General features: G+C 41.3%; 1 protein-coding gene and 1 long non-coding RNA gene across 12 annotated transcripts in view; one reads left to right on the top strand and one right to left on the bottom strand.

The window, feature by feature from the left end:
* LOC127043761 (uncharacterized) overlaps positions 1 to 10134 on the top strand; it is a 134127-nt gene extending 123993 nt beyond the window's left edge. Inside the window, exon 2 of the long non-coding RNA XR_007772308.1 lies at positions 9994 to 10134. This is a non-coding gene — a long non-coding RNA (uncharacterized LOC127043761). The remainder of the gene's footprint in view (positions 1 to 9993) is intronic.
* The window catches only part of FHOD3 (formin homology 2 domain containing 3), a 657808-nt gene that overhangs the window by 515571 nt on the left and 120403 nt on the right, over positions 1 to 21834 (bottom strand). The window lies entirely within an intron of this gene.

The raw sequence follows: 21834 nt of genomic DNA, 5'->3' as shown, positions 1-21834 counted from the left end.
ACCAGATTGCTTAATACTATCACAGACTAGACCACAGATTAGACCAAAGTTTTCATCTACAATCTCATATAACAGACAGAGCGTAGCTGATTTAAGTCCTGCTTGCCGGCATATATTACTCATAGGAAAAGTGTTTGCAGAGGGTTTGTGTGCTGATATGTACTCAGATTCTTTCTGAATAGCACAGTAGGCATGAAGGAAACATTGTGTCTTAAATAAAACCTTATATCATGCATTCACATTTCCACTCATGCTGTCTAGTCAGAAAGCATGACCACGTCACTAAAAATAATGATCTGCCTTTAAAAGACATAGCTTTGGCACTAGGTCTAAGAGGAAACTAAGGTAAAAAATTAAATGAGTGGGTTTTTACTGCACAGATGTTACAAATAATGGGCCATTATTATAGAATCAGTCTTTTAAGAAGAAGATTAGCCTTTGCATAAAATGTAACTGTGACTGGCCTCCTGGGTGATCTTAGGCAAGTCACGTCATCTCCCCATGCCTCAGTTTCCCTACCTGTAAAATATGGATAACAACACTGCCTTGGTAAAGCACTTTGAGATCTAACAAGAGCTAGGTGTTATTATTTAGTAGTAATTTCACACCGTTGTTTTTTTGCCTACCAGAAAAAAAGGGATAATAGGGTTTTGTTTATCCGTTTGGTTTTTAATTTTGCAAATAAGAGAAGGGCCAGAGTGAAGCCAATGGACCACTTGCATTAGTAAGTGTTTGTCAAGTGTTTCCCAGCAGGGCCAGATCAGCCGTACATCCTTCTGACATAGGTAAGTTGAGTTTCATGTTGTGAAAACCTCTGTAGACAGGAGCTTAAAATCCAGGGTACTGTCTGTTTTGTGGTGCCATTAAAGATCCCATGGCACTATCCATAAGAATAAAGATTAGCTTCAATGTCCTTGGCTAAAGATTCTCCTCCCCTCATTGTGCAGAATGTTATGTGTGGTTGGCGGCCACCTTGTTATGCCAGAGGTGGCTGCATTTTATGGAGGTTGTATGCAGTCTGTAGTGAAGTGCCTTGAGATGAACAGCACTATATAAATCTAAGCTATTAGAGTATTTACCTTCACCCAACTTCAAGTCCTAAAAAAGATTCAAAAGGCAGCCAGCTCTGTTTTCAATTACATTAAACAGGTACCTTGCTGCATGCAAGATCAACTGATCTGCTTATATTATGATTTCTTTCGTATCTTGGAAAGCAACACAGAAATGAATGAGTCCCTTGGCAATGCTTATTTCAGCTCTTAACTGGGCCAGTTTCACTTGTCAGTCAAGGAATACCTGAAATAAACAGGATTCATACAAAATCCCTACACAGCAGGTAACTTTAACACAGATAATTTCACTGGAGGATATGGGTAGACTGAACTCATGTGCAGGGGTTGATCTAGTGTTACTTCACAGGCAGAATTCAACAGAGGCAAAAACTGAGACAGTATCTCATTGGCGAGACACAACAATATAAATTTCCCCAAAAAATTCAGTCATACATGACCCTGGGACCTGAAAACAGAAGAACTTTAAAGATGGGTTGAAATACTGATCCCACTTAAGTTAATGGGAGTTTTGCCATCAACTGCAGTGGAGCTAGGACTTCACCCAGCCTTCTCTTATCCTTGTACACATCACAAGTGAATTGACAACAGTATAGTTTTGGCATACTATTAGAGGGTACCTTTGCTTTTAATTTCAGGCCAAGTCGCAAATCTAATTACATTCTAGCTATCTAAGTTCCTCCTTTAGATTCAATTACGTAAATTATCCTTCTCTTCTACCTCTAAAAATCTTTCATATAATGTGGCAAACACAGAATGCCTCTGCATCCCAACCCGGAAATAACTATTCCCCTGATGCAAAGAGTGCCTACTGTCCCCAGTCTGTGCTCTGGAATCCTTCAGAAGAAGAAATCATAATGTTCCCTTCCAACCTTAAAATCTATGGCCTGGGCCAGTCTGCTAAGGTCAGAGTGCAAAGTGGACTTGAACTCTGTGTGTGTCGGGGAATAGTCTACTGGTGGAAATTTGGAGGACACAGTTCAGCCACTTTCTGTGTCAGCTGCCGCACAGCCTCCAGGATAAGGGGGAAAGGGAGTATTCCAGACACAGGAGAAGAGGACATGACTGAGCACAACTCTACTATATCTTATCCTATACATGGCATAAAGATCCTGAGGGCCCTTGCAAAAGTGCCATAACTAAGGACTGCCCCTATGCTACCTTAACTTTTGCCATGGTGAAGAAGCCTTGAATGAAGGAGCCACAGTTGCCTCCCCATTACCTTCCCGTCCCAACACACACATACAACTGGAGAATTAATCCACATGAATATCTGAAAGTGGCAAAATGAGTAAGTTTTTTTTTCCTGCAACACTGGTTCAGATAATAAATATGAAAATTGTACTAATTAAGAAATGTCTATTGGACTAAGAACATCACTGATGCTTTCATTTTTGATACATGCCATTACATTTCCTCTCATAATGCATTTTAACTTTTTTTCCCCAACGAAAGCTTTTTGTTTATTTTTTAAAAACAGAGTCACCATTTTATTTTAAGGTACTGACTTCTTAAAAAATATATATATTTTCATTTCACCCCCAGATTATGACCATGTCAGTTTAATAAAATCCAATGTTAAAATGATACAAATGCATAAGGAATCAATTTCGGACGAAATGAAAGGTCTGGATTTCTAATTTGTAGCCCTTTAAGAGCAATTATTTGATAGCTGCCACCAAATGCACAGACAGAATTCAGATGTGCACTAAAATCCACTCTGGGATTTACATTACAAATATCTGCCACATCTTTGAACTTCACACTCACTAGAAATAGGAGAACAGAAACCTGAACTTAACTTTTGTGTACCCTTGAAATGATCTCTGACCACACCTTTTAACTACCACTGCACAAAGATAAACTTTGAAAGGCTACTGTACTACTCTCGCTATCCAAATATTTGAAAACTGCTCCAAACACCATGTAAACAGGTTGCAGGTTACTGAATAAAATGGCATAATACCATGTGCACTCCTCAAAGCCTTTCACATTGCCCGCATTGATGGATTATTTTAAAAATATGTTTTGGTATGGAGAATGATTTATTTCCTTGAGGACCACAAGGGAGATAAGGCCACTAACTAACATTCAACTACAATAAAGTCACTCATCACAGCAATCTAGGAAGCAATGTTCTCCTGCATAGATATATTAATGATGCTTACTCTTATACAATATGTGGTTCCTGTATTGAAGACTGGTTAAATTGCCTGGGAAGCCAACGTTCTCAATGATATGAGGAATACTATCAAGTACTAGGTCCCAAATATAGGTTTCTTTATAAATATATATTTACAAAACACATATGAATGGAAATTAACAAATACCATCTTAAAGATGTAAATCACCCTTTGTTCCAGAGGAATGGGGTGTTATTACCTTTGTTAACAGTACATTTGTAAAGTATTTGTGAAAAATTTTGGAAGGGGATTTATACATGACACATCACAGCATATCACTAGTATATGGTACCACTGCATTAGAACCAGAAAATGAAAGAAACTATTGACCAAGTGAAACTGAGGCATCTATTTCATTGTCCAAACTGAGTGAAATAAAAAAAGCAAACATGAATAGTGAAAAGTAAATTAGATATTTAAAGGTCTTTGTTTTTTTTTCTGCTTCTTCATATATGAATTATTTGTAAATACATAACCATTACCCTTGCAATATACCTTTAAACTTCAAGTGTAGCTTACGCTTCAAAACTTATGAACTCCACTTATAAGTTTAGCTGGTACTTTTCAAGTATTTTTTGGTAGTGGGGAAGGGGAACAATTCTTTGCTTTATATTAGCTATGTGTACGTGTGTATACACACACACATAGTTAATGGTTGATTAAGCCGCTTCAAGTATTGCACATTAAAGGCTAATGCAAAATGTTCCATATTCCTGAAAGACATCACTGTGAAGGGGGATAATAACTGCCATCAAAGCTATATTGTCCACCCCATTCATATCTTAATTACTTTACACTTATAAAATTTGAGACATATGATTCCCATGCTGCAAACATAGGCTCAGACTTGTGCGTCTCCCAGCTGAGAATGTCAGCAAAATACAAATCTGATTACCTACTTTTGTGACCCAAATCCCTGGAATGTTAAAGGTTTCAAAAATCCTAGAGATGAAAGAGAAAGTATTGTAGCTCCATCCTGTAAATTCTAATCCAGAAGATATTTCATTAGTGCTCTGAAAATCTAGAAGACAACCCATCAACTAAGGGGAGCAGTAATTTAGCTATAACAAGATTCTTTTACACTTGGCAAATAGAATTAGTAGGTTACTGTGAAGCAACATAAAAACTCATATGCACTCATCTAAAAAAACAAAAAAGATATTTCCCAGAATACTTCAGGAAATTCTTCAAATTGAGCTTTCCCTGGCACAGATATTGCCTCATTTTGGTGCTGCATTGGATAGCAGGCACATACAGGGGGCTCAAACTTTGCAAGCAGTATCAAGGTCTCTACTTCTGTTAGTACTAAGAAACTGTTTAGGAAAAGAGGGCTAGATCCTTATGCATTCTAGAATGAGGTCCGCCCTTGCTTGGCTGCAATCTGTTAGCAGCCAGCAATCTGGACAGTTTTCTCACAAACAGGCAAAACGTTCCTTTCTCCTCTGGAGCAAGCATTGCCTTTAGTCACCAGGCTGTAGGAACTGGTCTCAACCATATCCATACCTGGTAGCAGACTGTTTTCCACTGCTGCAGCAGAATTAAAGAGACACTCTCCCCTTCCCCCAGCAGTTCCTGAGGCCTGGTCTACACTACGCATTTATACCGAATTTAGGAGTGTTAAACCGATTTAACCCTGCACCCGTCCACACAACGAAACCCTTTATATCAATATAAAGGGCTCTTAAAACCGATTTCTGTACTCCTCCCTGATGAGGGGAGTAGTGCTGAAATCGGTATTGCCATGTCGGATTAGGGTAGTGTGGCCGCAATTCGATGGTATTGGCCTCCGGGCGATATCCCACAGTGTGACCGCTCTGGAAAGCGATCTGAACTCGAATGCACTGGCCAGGTAGACAGGAAAAGCCCCGCGAACTTTTGAATTTAATTTGCTGTTTGCCCAGCGTGGAGCGCTGATCAGCACGGGTGGCCATGCAGTCCCAAATCCAAAAAGAGCTCCAGCATGGACCGTACGGGAGATACTGGATCTGATCACTGTATGGGGAGACAAATCTGTTCTATCAGAGCTCCGTTCCAGAAGATGAAATGCCAAAGCATTTGAAAAAATCTCCAGGCTATGATAGACAGAGGCCACAGCAGGGACTTAACACAGTGCTGTGTGACAAGTGTAATGGAAAGCCAAAGAATCAAATGGACGCTTATGGAGGGAGGGAGGGGAGACTGAGGACTCGAGCTATCCCACAGTTCCTGCAGCCCCCGAAAAGCATTTGCATTCTTGGCTGAGTTCCCAATGCCTGAAGGGTCAAAAACATTGTCGCCAGTGGTTCAGGGAATTTGTCGTCAATTTACCCCCGCCCCAAAAGAAAAGGAAAAAAAATTGTTTCTTGCCTCTTTTCAATGTCACCGTATGTCTACTGGATGCTGCTGGTAGACAGGGTGCTGCAGCACTAAACAGCAGCTTCCTCTCCCCTCCCCGCCCCTCCCCGGTGTGCAGACGGTATGGTACAATATGACTGATAGCCATCCTCATCATCATCCTGTGAGTGCTCCTGGCTGGCCTCGGTGAAGTCGGCCGGAGGTGCCTGGGCAAAAATGGGAATGAATCCCGGTCATTCCCTTCTTTAAGCTTTGTGTCCTGGAGATTCAGTCCTGGCAGATGGTGCAATAGGGCTGGTAACCGTCCTCATCAGAGCAGCTGGAGGCTGAGCTCCTCTCCCCCACTACCTTTCATGTCTACTGGAGATTCTGGACTATCATAGCAGTGGGAGGCTGTGCTCCTCTCCCTCAACCCTTTAATGAGTAATAGAGATGTCCTGCCTGGACTATCATAGCAGCTGGAGGCTGCCTCCCCCTCATTTTATCTCACTAAAAAGTCAATGTTTCTTATTCGTGCAGTCTTTATTACTTCATCGCACAAATGGGGGGATAACTGCCACGGTAGCCCAGGAGGGGTGTGGGAGGAGGGAAGCAACAGGTGGAGTTGTTGCAGGGGCACCCCCTAGAATGGCATGCAGCTCCTCATTTCTGCAGGATATCTGGGGCTCTGACCTGGAGAGGCTGTACTCTCTGGTTCTCTAGTAGACTTGCCCCATATTCTAGGCAGGACTGACTATTTTTAGACAAAACAAAAAGAAGGGAATGACCTGGGAAGTCATTCTCAATTTTGTCCATGCGCCCCCAGCCCACCTCAGCGAGGCCAGCCAGGAGCACCCATGACATCAGCAGATGGTACAATATGACTGGTAACCGTCATCGCCAATTTCCAAAGCAGCAGACGGCGCGATAGGGCTGGTAACTGTCTCTGCTACCTTGCAAAGGCAAATGAATGCTGTTGTGTAGCACTGCAGTACTGCGCCTGTCAGTAGCATCCAGTACACATACGGTGACAGTGAAAAAAGGCAAATGGGCTCCAGGGCAATCCAGAGAAAAAGGGCGCAAAATCATTGTCTGCCGTTGCTTTCACGGAGGAAGGATTGAGTGACAACATTTACCCAGAATCACCCGTGACACTGTTTTTGCTCCATCATGCATTGTGATCTGAACTCAGAATTCCAATGGGCGGGGGAGACTGCGGAAACTATGGGATAGCTATGAGATAGCTTCCTACAGCGCAACACTCTGGAAATCGACGCTAGCCTCGGTACATGGACACACACCGCCGAATTAATGTGCTTAGTGTGGCCGCGTGCACTCGACTTTATACAATCTGTTTTAAAAAACCAGTTTCTGTAAAACTGGAATAATCCCGTAGTGTAGACCCATACCCTGAGACTTCACTCTTTCCCTCTGTTCCAGCACAATATATCTCCTTGCTGCTGACAGACCCCTTGACAGCCTGAGCTACACTGAAAAAGTTGGCCCGCAATAATAACTGGGTTGGAGTATTGAATACCGTAGCCACCATTAATTCAGCTTGCAGATCCTCAGTTTCCATGTGCACTGTAGCCAACGGCAAAAGGATTTTGTGACCTCCTACTAACAAAAGCTCTGCCATCTGTCCTGGCCGTATGTCTTTCTCCTGAACCAGGTCTCTCCTAACCACAGAAATTTCTGCACTTATATCTGTCCACCCAAGGAATTCCTTGTCATTAATTCTGACAGCCTTTATTGTGCTTCCTGCCTGGCTGGGCAGTAGTTACTTTAAAAAAAACCCTGTATGATAAGTGATAATTGCCTGAGGTGCCTCTGTGCTCTGGGTAGCAGCATTTCCAGGAGTTGCCTGATGCCTGTTCTCACCCAGCACAGGGCATTTATTCCTCAAATGCACAGTGGACTTACAATGATAGCCCCTTCTGGGATCATCATCCCAAATATCCTGAAAAAAGAAGAAGACTGGAGGAATGAATTTGGGGAGATGAGGGTCCAGCCTTCCATCCACACTCCTTCTTCCCAGGGGTAAAACAGGAACCCTGATTCCCACCAAACTTAAACCCCTCTGCCTGTGAATTATTTCTAATGGATGTTTGGGTGTGACCAAATTCATCAGCAAAAGTGGCAAGTGCTTCAGAGGTCTTTTCCTTTTTATCCCATAAACACTGTTTTACATCATCATTACACATACTCAAGACATGTTCCTGAGAACAAGATCACACATTTCTTCAAAGTTTGTAATACCTTTTACCCTTATCCACTTCTCCATTAAATCTCTCATCTGGTTTACATATGCCACATTACTCATTCCAGCACCTCTTTTAAGGCTCCTAAATTTTATTCTATATGTTTCAGGTGTCATCTGAAACTGTTTAAAAACCATTTCCTTGAATTTACCATAATCTGCAGAATCACTAAGTGGCATCTTATTGAATATATCCAGAGCTCTCCCAGACAATTTTGAAACCAAAGTGGTCATCTTTTGATTCTCAGGAATCTCACGGAGCACACGCAGCTGCTCAAAGATGACGAAATATTCAGCAACGTCCCCTGTCTCACTGTATGCAGGACACAACCGTTCCCATTTGTGGATTTTTGGAGAGGTGGGATTCCCTGATGGGAGGAGGGTGCTGGTTCCGCCTCTCTATCAAGTCTAGTTCATGCTGCTTCTCTTTTTTCCTCTCCTCCATTTCCTTGGTTCACAGTTCCAGGGCAGATATTTGCCTGGCATTTTCTGCTTCCATCTGCAGACACAGTAATTCCATCTGTCTCTTGTGTAATTTTTTGTCTCTCCTGCCTGCAACCTGCAGAGCTCTGGCTAGTTTCACTTTCACACATTTTCCTGCTTTTCTGTCTCTACCTCCCTTGCCCGAAATAAACAAATAGAAAACAATAAACTGGTAACCACTTTGACTGTTCTCTAGCCAAAACCCTTAACACTCATTTAAAATCACCACCAGCGTCTCAGAGCAAGCTGTGCATATGACCCCGCTCACTGTGCCACTGTCATGGGTTCCCCCAAGGTGCCACTTGGAACTGGGGTACCATTGAGCCCGCCTGACCCACCAGTCTGGGCTCCCTTTCACACAGTGTTGCTGTGATAAGTTGCCAAGCTCTCCAAGCTTGCTCTTTCACCAGCATACACACAGGTAGGGAGACACCCAGCTGCAGCTTCCAACACACATGCTGAGATCAGCTCTGCATGGGAAGGCTCAGTAAAGGCACCTCCTAGTTGCTAAGGCACACACCCCCCATCTGGAATGTAAAACCAAAATTATACCATCTTGCATTGCCAAGGGAACTGTACAGCATAAACTCATAAAATTCACTCCCTCCCTCATTGTGGAGAGAGATATGAAACAGCTTTCTGCCCCAAGTTATAATTTACACACACACTGGTTTTAGACAAAACAAAACAAGTTTATTATCTACAAAAGATAGATAATAGATTTAAAGGGATTATAAGAGATAGCAAAGAGATCAAAACAGACTACCTTAGTAAATAAACAAAATCACAAACTGAGTTTCACACACTAGACAGATAGGATATAAATTAGCAAATTCTCATCTTCAGTGATAATCAGGCCGGCAGATTCTTAAGATACAAGTTGCTTTGGCTTTCCCAGGTTTTCATACACAGGCTAAAAATCACTTCAGCCTGGGATCATCACTTCCCCCAATTCAGTCCTTGCCCCTCAGGTGTTTCCAGATGTGGTGTTGTATAGAGAGTGGGTACCATCATTATGTCATTCTCCCCCTTTTATATCTTCTTTCAACTTGCTGGAAAGCTCTTTTGCTGTGACCTGGGTCAAACAGCTCCCACTGTGTAGTGAGAGGTTTCTATTGTACACAGTTCCTGGGGCAATCCCTGTGCTTATGTGCATTTCCTCAATCACCCATTAACATTGTCTGGTCTTTTTACTGTTGTACTTGAAAGGCTGCTTGTGGGTGTTTTCAACCTCACAACATGTTTCAGTTACACATACATAGCCAAACTTCATAATTTCACATACGACAATAGCACATACAATCCAACAAGATATTAATGTCTATCAGATCAAGACTTAGGAATGATACCTTACAAGGCATACTTTGTACAAAACATATTCTAATTACAAGACAGTGGTGAATATTGGGATGCGAGGGTGTGTCATAAACAGATAGCTAAGGGTTAATGTCTCTTTCACCTGAAGCACCTGACCAGAGGACCAATCAGGAAACCGGATTTTTTCAACTCTGGGTGGAGGGAAGTTTGTGTCTGAGTCTTTTGTCTGTCTGCCTGCTTTCTCTGAGCTTTGGAGAAGTAGTTTCTACTTTCTAGTCTTCTGTTTCTAAGTGTAAGGACAAAGAGATCAGATAGTAAGTTATATGGTTTCTTTTCTTTGGTATTTGCATGAATATAAGTGCTGGAGTGCTTTGATTTGTATTCTTTTTGAATAAGGCTGTTTATTCAATATTCTTTTAAGCAATTGACCCTGTGTTGTGTCACCTTAATACAGAGAGACCATTTGTATGTATTTTTCTTTCTTTTTATATAAAGCTTTCTTTTAAGACCTGTTGGAGTTTTTCTTTACTTCAGGGAAATTGAGTCTGTACTCACCAGGGAATTGGTGGGAGGAAGAAATCAGGGGAGATCTGTGTGTTGGATTTGCTAGCCTGATTTTGCATTCCCTCTGGGGGAATAGGAAAGTACTTTTTGTTTCCAGGATTGGGAACAGAGAGGGGGAGTCACTCTGTTTGGATTCACAGAGCTTGTGTCTGTGTATCTCTCCAAGAGCACCTGGAGGGGGGAAGGGAAAAAGGATTATTTCCCTTGGTTGTGAGACTCAAGGGATTTGGGTCTTGGGGTCCCCAGGGAAGGTTTTTCAGGGGGACCAGAGTGCCCCAAAACACTCTAATTTTTTGGGTGGTGGCAGCAAGTATCAGGTCCAAGCTGGTAACTAAGCTTGGAGGTTTTCATGCTAACCCCCATATTTTGGACGCTAAGGTCCAAATCTGGGACTAAGGTTATGACAGGGTGTCATAAGGATGTTGTTTGTGCCTTACACTATTTACAAGGGAATAAACACCCACACCACCCAATTATAATGCTTTTTAAAACATGTCAGTTTCCACATGCTCAGTAGAGACTGTTAGAGTCTGTAGGCTAAATTCTCTGAAGATTCCATGCAGCAGAAGGGTCTGTGACGACTACAGCAAACTCCTCTTCCAAAGCAGCGCAGGCCGAGGGACATACTGGCCGCTCCCATTGGTCTGGAGCAGCGAATCATGGCCACTGGGAGCCAGGATCGGCTGAACCTGCGGACGGGGCAGGTAAACAAACCGGTCCGGCTCGCCAGGGGCTTTCCCTACACAAGCGGCGTCCGAAGTTTAGGAAACACTGACCTAGGACTCAGTCAGCTCAAGTGACAGATGTTTTCACAGTGTATCTAAAGGTTCCACTCCTGCTCAAGAACCATAAGGGGGTCAATGTGATTCTATATGATGGATTTAGGGAGAAATTGTTTATTTGTTTTCAGTTTGCTAAAAAAAATAATTGGAAATTAGCTCAATTTAATCCCAGTTTTTTTCAGTCAAAAAAAAGATCTGATCTTCAGGAGGTACTCACCACTCCTAAACAAGAACTGTGATATTTCCCCAGGACCACCGTCAATCCTGTCTTAATCTAGCAGGGAAATCAAGATGCTCATTTCAGACATGGATGTGACAGACACCACTTGAATGTGTATGTTTCTTTTTCTCAGCCAGCAGGAACTCCCTCAGGGGTTAGAGGTAATGTTATACAATTTAAAAAGTAAAATATATCATCTGTGCAAAGTCCTTTTTGTTATACTGGATCTTCAAGTATATTCCTGAATCCTCATATTTCAGACTCACTGTCAAATAATCTGCTGTAACACCAGTAAAAGACTTTGCTTCATTTAACTGCCATCACAGCTGTGATTTCAGAAACCTTAAGGATCTCCAACTCCAGCCTGGCAGCAATCCCTTCTATTGTAATTCAGTCAGAGCTAAGCTGCCGGGATCACCCAGAAACAAGATCTCAGAAGCCGCAATTAAGGTCGTAATCTGTTTTCTCACAGAAACTTCTGGCTATTTGTTTTTTAAATCACCAACATTCAAGCATCATCTGCTACATATGAGATTTAATTTAAAAAAAAATGTACAATGAACTGACATTCAGCAGGAAACCAATTCCACAGGAGTCTCGAATGAGAATTTTTGATGAACAGAAACGAAGTCTGAATTTTGATCATGAAGACTAATTACTCCCCAAATCTTGCGCACTATCATATAAATATTTTTAAGTTCAGTTCATTCTTTAGTTTCACTGTTAAACTCTATACAGGTTCATGACTGTTTTCAGTCTAAAAGCTGGGGAAGATAACAGTGAAAAAATAAACAAATCAAACCCAACATATAGGTTTTCATTACCAAATGAGAGCTATATAAAGCAAAGTGATATCCATAATGTGTCAGATCCCCAGCTTCATCAACTTCAGTGAGAGTCAGTTGACATCTGGCCCAACACTTGCAGTTTAGCTCTAACAGCAGTTTTCTATTCCAGTGCCTATCAAGTGAAGACTTAATGGGGAAATTCCTTTTTACTAGCTATGATATAGTAAACATGCAGACTTTAATACAGACCACCACCACATAATATCAGTTTCCCAAAAGCACATTTTATTTACAACACACTTTTTCCATGGTCTCGATAAACACGCAATAGCAATTTTTGGATTAATGTGGAACATCCATGAATCCCACTGCGTTAGAAACCACAGCTAGGGGAAAAAATTCTCAGAAAGCAGAGCTAAACTGTGCATCCTGGGTGGCTCCATAATTATCAACCATAAGAGATTTGCAGATTTTATTTTATTTATTTAAATTTGCAGGCTTCCAAGACAAATTGACTCTTCCTGTTAATAGAGCATTTCCTGCCTTGCCCCCCAAGGCATCATTTATGGATTCAAAGATGGCACAGAAGGCTGTGAATATTTTGAACTAGATCAGGCTTGTGTGTACATACTGTGGTGCTTAGGAGCTCAGATATCATTATGGAGGATTGTAATTACCAAGAAACATGTTCAGAAAGCTTCAAGTCATCAAGAAAATGTGCACTGTGTTAAAGGGATATCATAAATCTAAAAATAACTTTAAAACTCTGCAAAGTTTTCTGCTTTTTATTACAATTAAAGAAGAATAAAGTGTTAGTGAGTGGGGAAGGGTGACTCTGGCTTTTCTCCTCATTGTGTATTTGTGATTGTGGATAGTCAGATTCACTGTTTTTCCTCTACAGTTAGTCGTTTAGTCACTTTCCCTTGTTGGGGCAAGTCTTCCTTACAGAAAGGGAAAGGGATACAATTAGGTTTTGTTTTGTTTCAGAGAATCAAGTAGATAATGACAGGTGATGTAAATTGGATCAGCATAAAGGTAAAAACCAGGAACAATGAGTTAAAAAAATTTTTTTTGGTGCAAATGGCCAGATGCTGCTGGAATTCACAATATGCCACTGTAGAAAAGTACAGTAATCATCTTTAAAATATCAACATCTGAGAAAATTAAGCACCCAAATGCCAACAAGAATTAATGAGACTTTTTCAAATCAGACACTTAGAGAAAGTGCAGATAGAGTCCAAGAAAAAAAGAGTAGAGGAAAAATGGTATATTTTAATGTATACTCTAAAGTAGGTACAAAGAAAATTGATCCTTTTATGAAAGAAAAACTGAACGATTTTGGATGCCAACACACTCCTAAGATGCAGTGTCTGTGTGTGCATCCATGTTGATCTAGTCTCAGTTTTCAAATGTTGTGTTTTTATTTGCAGAATACCATGAGATTTTTAAAAAGAAAAACTTGATTTTTATTAAAATTTTATACAAAAAGTTCTTTTGCTTGAGGGCTTGTTTGTTTGTTGTACAAATCGCTCCTTTCAGGAAACAAATGAGAATTATTGGACTTCTCTTTTTAATATTTACAATTTCAGGCTGTAACAAAGAGCTCATTGTTTTCGGGCTTTGATAAGTTTGAATTTGGATAACAAATAATTAGTTATTTTTTTAAAACGTTAATTTAGGAGAAAATGTGGTGTAGGGGTTAGAACAGGGGGTTGTAAACATGACGTCCCACATGCTGGGATGTCGCTTTACAGTATGGTAGAGAGAACTCCACAGTCCCACTCCCATCTCTGCCACAGACTCATGTTATAGCTGTGAGTAAGTCACCTTTGTCCCAATTAACCCCTTTTGTGATATGGTCTAACTGCAATGCTGCAGTTAATTTTTAGGTCAGTATTAACTCTTTTGTGCTTCGGTTTCCTGCTGTTCACATCTTTCTCAAAGCGGTGGTCTGAGGCTTAATCAGTTGGCATTTGCAAGGTGCCCAAATGAGCACTGCATCACTTTTTTAAGATTCCTCAGAACTGGACAATGTGGACTGATTCTATAGAATGATAGAGGGGAATTAGTCAGCAATAGGATTTGTGGGCCAGCGTTACTGGTGGAGGAGCTGGTGTGGTGTGCATATACCCTCTATATTTGCTTGGATAATTTCCCTTTTCAAATATTTTTGAGTATAAATAAAATTGAATTATGCAATACAAGAAAAAGGATGACTGTCAAAGAAACAGGAATGATTGCTTCAATCATCCAATTATAAATGAATAAGGCATTTATTGACCTAACCATTATCCTAATCATGGAATCTGGTGATACACTAACTTATAAAAATGGCTTCTGGCATTCTATAGCATGGGCTGTATTGGGGAGAGAGAGGGGAGGACATTGTAAACTTTGCTAGAATATCATAAGGAGAGATGCACAAGGCTGGAGAATGGTGATCTCTAAAGGAGACTGCAGACCACTGAGATTCACTCTCTGCAGGAGGCTGCAGAAAATCACATTTTGGCTGCCTTAAATGTACCTCCGTGAGGAAAAGATCAGTTGGAAAATAAAACATCCCCTTAAGTACTAGCTTCCAGCTACAAGGTGGTAGCACAGGAAAAAAGAGAAACAGACAGGAATAAAGTTACTATTTTAGAGATCCTGATGAGCTTACAGTTTAACATCTGGCTTTTGTTAAGGAAAATTACTAATCACTGCTGTTATATCAGTAACACTAATTAAAACATCTTGGTTTGTGTTCAAACAGTTATATACTGAGAAGAAAAACAACAACAAAAACAGATTTTATTTCACCAAAACAAACCACATTATTGGGCAAGGATTTGAGGTTCATATTTTTTCCTTCAGTATATTTATTATGGAACTAAAAATATCAACTGTGCTGAATGAATACATAGAGGTATTTGTTGCATTTGTATTAGAATTGTTGTTGATTAATAACATCCATGTTATGAGAGGCCTAGTCTGCTAAAATGACTGTAATATTGTTATTTCAGGTTTAGGTGTGTACAACACCTGAAGGGGGGAATTCCCATGCTTTCTTTGAGTAATTAAACCATTCCTTTCATTTCAGAATGGTTAGACGTAGTAGGCCAGATTCAGATCTCAGTTATTCTAGTGGACTCATTTATGCTGGAATCAGTTACACCGAACTTACACTTGTGTTAAATTAAGCTCAGAATCTAACTCGTTTGGCCCTGTAACAGGGAACCTCACCCCTGAAGTGCCACATGGCAGCCCATTTCCCCTAGTGGGCTTCAATAAATCCAGTGAGGCATATGTATATTGAACAATACCCCTTTAGGGGGGTTAATTTATTTAACCCATAGGTGGAACATTGTTCAAATAGGCCTCCCTCCACTGGAGGGGTATGGGGCTGAGTTAATCTTAGTCCATGAACTCCACTTATGTCCAGGTCCCTTATCAGAGGGCCCTCTTGACCCAGAGTCCTCTTCTGAAACAAGAGCCTCTTGTCATAAACTGAGAGAAGGGTCCTTTGGATCAAGATCCCCAGAAGGGTCAAACTTTTTTTTAGAGAGTCATAGACTTTAACGTCAGAAGGGACCATCATGATCATCCAGTCTGACCTCCTGCACAACACAGGTCACAGAATCTCACTTCTGTAATAAACTTCTAACCTCTGTCTGAGCCATTAAAGTCTTCAAATCACGGTTTAAAGACTAACAGGTGCAGAGAATCATCCAGCAAGTGACCCGTGCCCCATGCTGCAGAGGAAGGCAAAAAATCTCTAGGACCTCTGCCAATCTGACCTGGAGGAAAATTCCTTCCCGACCCCAAATATGGTGATCAGCTAAATTCTGAGCGTGTGGGCAAGACTCATCAGCCAGACACCCAGGAAAGAATTCACTGTAGTAACTCAGATCCCACCCCATCTAACATCCCATCACAGGCCACTGGGCATATTTGCTGCTAATTATCTAAGATCAATTAATTGCCAAAATTAGGCTATCCCATCACACCATCCCCTCCATAAGCTTATCAAGTTTAGTCTTGAAGCCAGATATGTCTTTTGCTCCCACTGCTCCCCTTGGAACTTCACTCCTCTGAAACCTGCCCTGTCTGCAGGTCCGGCCAATCATGGCTTCCACTGGCCACGGTTCGCTGCTCCAGGCCAATGGGAGCTGCTGGAAGTGGCGGCCAGTAAGTCCCTTGGCCCGCGCCACTTCCAGAAGCTCCCATAGGCCTGGAACAGCGAACCACGGCGTGGCTCGCACTGGATCAGATGGACCTGCAGACAGCGCAAGTAAACAACCCAGCCCAGCCCGCCAGGGGCTTTCCCTACACAAGCAGTGATCCCAGTTTGTGAAACACTGCTCTAGTAGCTTTCTTTCCCAATGTGATTTTTGTCCCGACAGACTCTGTCTTATCCATTCCATCACTTCTGATTTCTTTACAGTTAACCTCATCATTGACGTACAATGCTACTCCACCACCTTTGCCTTTATTTCTGTCTTTTCTAAACAGCATATACCCTTCAATACCTGTACTCCAGTCAGGACTACTATTCCACCATGTTTCTGTTATCCCTATAATATCCAGTTTCACTTCCTGCACCAGTAACTCTAATTCCTCCATTTTGTTACCTAGGCTCCTCGCATTAGTGTACAAACATCTTAATTTTTGCTGTTTGGCTTCGCTCACATTCTTTACTCAATTAGGCACAGACATTCTACTGCCAGTATCACCTATTAGACTAGTATCTACAGTACCCTTCCTCCTTCTGTTCATTCTCCTACCCACGGTTGTATCCTCTCTCACTTCATTTTCTTCCCTCTCAATGTTAAAATCTGGCGTGGAGATTACCTGAACATCTCCCATCCATCTCCCCCAAATTCCTAGTTTAAAGCTCTCTTAATCAGTTGTGCCAGCGTCTTCAATGACCCTTCCTCAATTCAGCATATAATATCTATGCTCTGGGTCGTCTCCTGCTACCTGGTTAGGTCCTTCCATGAGGGACAGATTCTGCTAAGACTTGGCCTTCATAGCTCCTCCCCCTTGGAGCAGTACTCCTTGGTTTCCTTTGCTGGTGAGCCCCCTCACCAGGTTTCTTCTGAGAAGTCCTCCCCTTGGGAGCTCTGTTCCTCTCCCCAGGATCCTCTGTTCTCTTAGCCCTTCCATTGGGCATAGCTTCCTTTTTAATCTTGCCCAGGTACTCCCCTACCTAATTAACTGCCTCCTTGTAACTCCATGAATTAATTAGTCCCAGGTGACCCCAAGTTTCCTCATTCCCACTTGTGGAACCTATCAGAGGTAGGCTGAGCCTCTGACTCCTTCAGAGAGCCAGCCACCTTCTGATAGGTCCTCAAAAACCATTTTCACATATGCCCACTCCTCGCAGGGGGGCTCGTGCTATCCCTTAGTCATTCACACTCGAGAAATATTATTTTACAGAATCACACCAAAGATAAGGCAATCACCTTGTCACTTTCTTTTTATCATGCAAAATAATGTAAATTCACCCTGCACTTACTTGCAGTACACCTGCTGGCCATATGTGTTCACAGTTCTGTATTTCATTATAACACAATAGCCAGGCAATTTATCCACAGTTTGCTTACAAGGTGTTTGCTCAAGGCACTAAAACAGAGTTATTTCCCATTAAATAATTACTTGTTTATTTTTCCTCATCCATAAACCCACACTGCAGGGTAAAGCAAACTGTCATCTTTTATATAGCTGTTAGGATTAGGAAGTGGTTTCAGCCTCTTCCTTTTAGAAGGCTGAGCAGGTTTTAATGTTTTCCTCTTTGCTTTGTTACTGCAGAATGGATATGATGAACCTGTCCTTAATCTTTCTGAAAGAGAGACAAGCTAAAAAAGACAGCTAATATGCCTGCCCTGCACCATATCCCCAGGGGTCTATGGTCTGACTCTGAGGGGAAGTGTCCCACCTGCCACCTCACCTAACAGTGTCAGCAGCAAGTATTAGTAGGCATGCCTTATGACAGGCACACCTTGTGACGGGCACTTCACTCACCACTAAAATGGCACCTCCTCCTGGCTGTTCTGATGATTAGCTTCACAAGGTCGATGCACCATCATTCCCTCCCACATGTAGCCCCTCTCTTGCTCCATGTGTTGCTGCTGCCTCTTTATGACTCAGCCCTCCAGCTAGGACACTATATGCATGTTCTCCTTCCAGGGTATCAAAGTCTTTCTTCAGCAATCTTGGATAGTCTTCCTATTCCCTGCCTCATTGCCACTTCCTCAGTTTTAGGCAGTCTTCCCAATGTTCTGACTTTATAAATCCAGCGCAGTTCATTCCTCCTCAGTTAGGCTCACTCACTCAGCTTGTCCTCTCAACAATAGAAGTCTGTTCAGTAAAAGATATTACTTCAGCCACCCTTGTCTCTAATATCCTGGGACCAACACAGAAAAAACAATCCTGTGCAGGCACACTGTGTCCATCTGCCCTACTTGAAGGAGCAGTAAACAGTGCTCAGCAGTCATCCTGCCCTTGAAATACAGAACAGTTAGTGTGTCAGAGGTTATGTGAGCCTCCTGGATTTGGGTTGGAGAACCAGGGGGGATATGTGGGATTGTGTGGACTAACAAACAGAAAGCCCTGCAAGGGTGTGTTTCTAAACAGAATGGAAATGAACTCTTGGGGCACTAGTTATCAACATGTGCTCAGTGGAACTAATCCTGTAGCAACAACTTCCTTTATTTACTGCACTGAATTTAATTTCTCTGGATTTGAATGTGATAGTCAAGGACTATGAACTATGGCATCATAATGTTAATTAAAAAGGAAGGAAGCAGGGTGGTATTGCTAAATTTGAAAATCTAAGGCAAAAACTAACATTTAACACTGATATACAAAGTAACATTAAGGCTTGGTCATAGTAACAATACTTCATATTTTAAAGCATCTTTAATCCAACAATCTCAAAGTGCTTCATATAGTAAATTTCACAATGATGGAGTGAGGTGTACATATTTCATAAATAAGAAAACAAAAGCACAGATAGATTAAGGACCAGATATTTAAAGTTAGGTACTCATGATGGTACATATGCATTTCCGCTCTCCAAACTTATTATGGGCCTAACACAAAGTCCATAATCTTCAATGGGCTTTGTCTCAGATATAATGAGCTAAATTCTCAATTGGCATAAATCAGTGTAGCTCCACTGAAGGCAATGGATCTATGTAAATTTACACCAGGTCAGGATCTGGCTCTAAGTGTGCTATACTCAAAGTGCATATTCAAATCAGGTATTCTACCCACACATGGCCAGATAGTAGCCTAATGGCCTATATGAGCAAATACTCAATTTGTGAGTAACTTCAGCTATTTGCATGCATAAATTATGTGCACAGAAAAGTAAAACACAAAATTGTGCCTGCCTAACTTTCAAAATCTGGCCTTATATAACTTATTGATGGTATTATAGGAAGACAATGGAAAAAATCAGGTGGAAAAGGTACTTACTTTCAACCATAAGAGCATCTTACCTCCCAGAGACATCGGTTATCTCTCACAATATACACCACCACAGGACTTAATACATTATTAGTGAAATCGAAAAAAAGACTGCATGAAAAATAAATTGTATCTCATATATACACAATATACAGAGGGCACTAGTGCAAGACCCCAAGAAAGATATAAAAAGGTTGCTGGAAGTTGTTTTTCTGTTACTACAATATCGTTTAAGGCATATTCCCTCTACAATGAAAGGATAGCTGAAGCCTGAAAGACACTATTCTATTATCTATCAATGAGATATTTTGAGTGGAATGAAGGCTGTTGTGTGCCATAGTGGATGCAAATAAGGTAGTGTGTTTTTAATTGCTTAGAACATGTAGCTGCATTGATAATACAGTATTTGATTCCTCAGGAAAATCCAGGTACGGCTGCAGCTTATACAGTGATTTCTTTCTTCTAGGAGTGTTTCTCCTAGGAAAAAAAAAAAGAAAAAGATCCTTCCAGCTAGGGTTTTAATGCCAAAGTACAGCTTACCTGACCCTTACAAGGAGGGATGCATTGAGAGCTGCAGCTGCCTGTTTGCCATTGATCCAACTGTCAATACGCAGCACAGGCGCTGAGAGCTGCAGCTGCCTGTTTGCCATTGATCCAACTGTCAATACGCAGCACAGGCGCTGACAGGCAGTAGCTGTGTCTGAAAACTCCCAGGTATGTGGCATCTCAAGAGAAGAATCAGGAAATATATAAGAAAGCAGCAAAAGCAACAGAAAAGATAACAGCTAAAAAAAGAGCTGCTTTTTCCTTTGTAAAAATAACAGAAAAAATAGGTGATGTTTACACAGCCCTCTGCATACTTACCAGGCTCTGCAATTTATTTAGTTGTTTGCTCCTTTGCGGGTGCAGAGTGAGTTCTTTTGAAAGATAGTGTTTTTGGGAGCAGGAACAAACTTACAGCTTTCTTCTCTTGGTAGGAAAACATGCATTTACAATGTTACTGAGAGAACCACCCATGCCACAGATCGGTGCTAATTATCAGGAGGTGCATAGATTTCATCACAATATTTTTATATATATATATATATACACACACACACACACACACTCGTTTGCCTCCTGCCTAAAATCACAAACATGGGAGAGAAGGACTTGACTCCTACAAGATCCACGATGACAATGTACAGAATTACTGCCATAATCCCATTGGAATCCTGGCCCAGGAGCAGAGTGAAAGAGGCCAGTTGTGGCCTCCAATAACCAGCCAGGTCACAGGTGCCATTGATCCATGCCTGTCAATATGTAGCACAGGTGCTGACAGGCAGTGGCTGTATCTGAAAATACCCAGAAGACCTCAAGTATCTTAGCTTATAACGTGTTTTTCTAATTTGCTGTTGCCTTGTTTGGTCATTTGCATCAGCACAAAGCAGAGGTAAAACATGACCATTCTCAGTTAGTGCAGCGCAACAGTAAATTGGGACCACAATGTCCCTACCTTTGGCCTCCCACTTTGCATCAGCAGCATGATTAGCTCTAATAGACCTTCACGTGATTCCTTCAATGAAAAGATCACAAAGTGAATCGGGAAAGCTAATTCTGCTGTAGGCATAATTAAGTTATAAAGCTATTCATGGTATCTGATACCCTCAGATGGAAATATGCCCCAAAGCAGCTTTCCCTTACTCCTCCCCGACTCTGGCTAGCCCCAAATACTTCTGCGTGTGATATGTATTTGTGACAGAGAGGGTGCTACACAGCCATAAGGGATGATATTGGACAACTATTTTTCTTGACCCTTTTCCTTTTCAGTTATGTCAGTTTGTTCCCCTCTGCACCGTATATGGGAATGAAATCTATGGGTCAGACACACTGTCCATAAGTAACTCATTACCACAATACTGAATACTTAGGCCCTTTCAGCATTAAGGAAATTTGCAATGGCATGAATCAATGAAGAAGTTACCACAGTGCAAATTCCACTGCCTGCACCAGTGCAGTTTAATCCCGTACCATACCAAGCTTCTTTAATGTAGACAGGACAGAAGCTACTATATTTTAACCAACTCTCTGGGTAATACCTCCTCTAAAATGTAATGAAGTAAAGGCATCCTCTCATACAGTGAAGTGCATTGCCAGAAATAAAGATAAGGATCCAGCAATATATCTGTTGTTAAATATAACATAATCCAAACATGTATGCACACTAGTCAGTCTCTAATTGAGCCTTGAAATAAAATACTATTAGGGGCCATTTTCTGTTTTCTAGTAAATAAACATTATTAAAAGAAAATGGAACAAGATAAACATCAAAGCACATGAGAAAGAGTGGGGATTGTAAACAACATTCTAATTTAGTAAGACCAGAACATTTCCTTTTCAGGGGAGTGATTCCAAGTTGGCAG

This window comes from Gopherus flavomarginatus, chromosome 2 (genome assembly GCF_025201925.1).
Source record: "Gopherus flavomarginatus isolate rGopFla2 chromosome 2, rGopFla2.mat.asm, whole genome shotgun sequence".
In the NCBI taxonomy this organism is placed as follows: domain Eukaryota; kingdom Metazoa; phylum Chordata; order Testudines; family Testudinidae; genus Gopherus; species Gopherus flavomarginatus.
The sequence above is the reverse complement of the archived record's forward strand: the minus strand, read 5'-3'. Positions and strand labels throughout refer to the sequence as shown.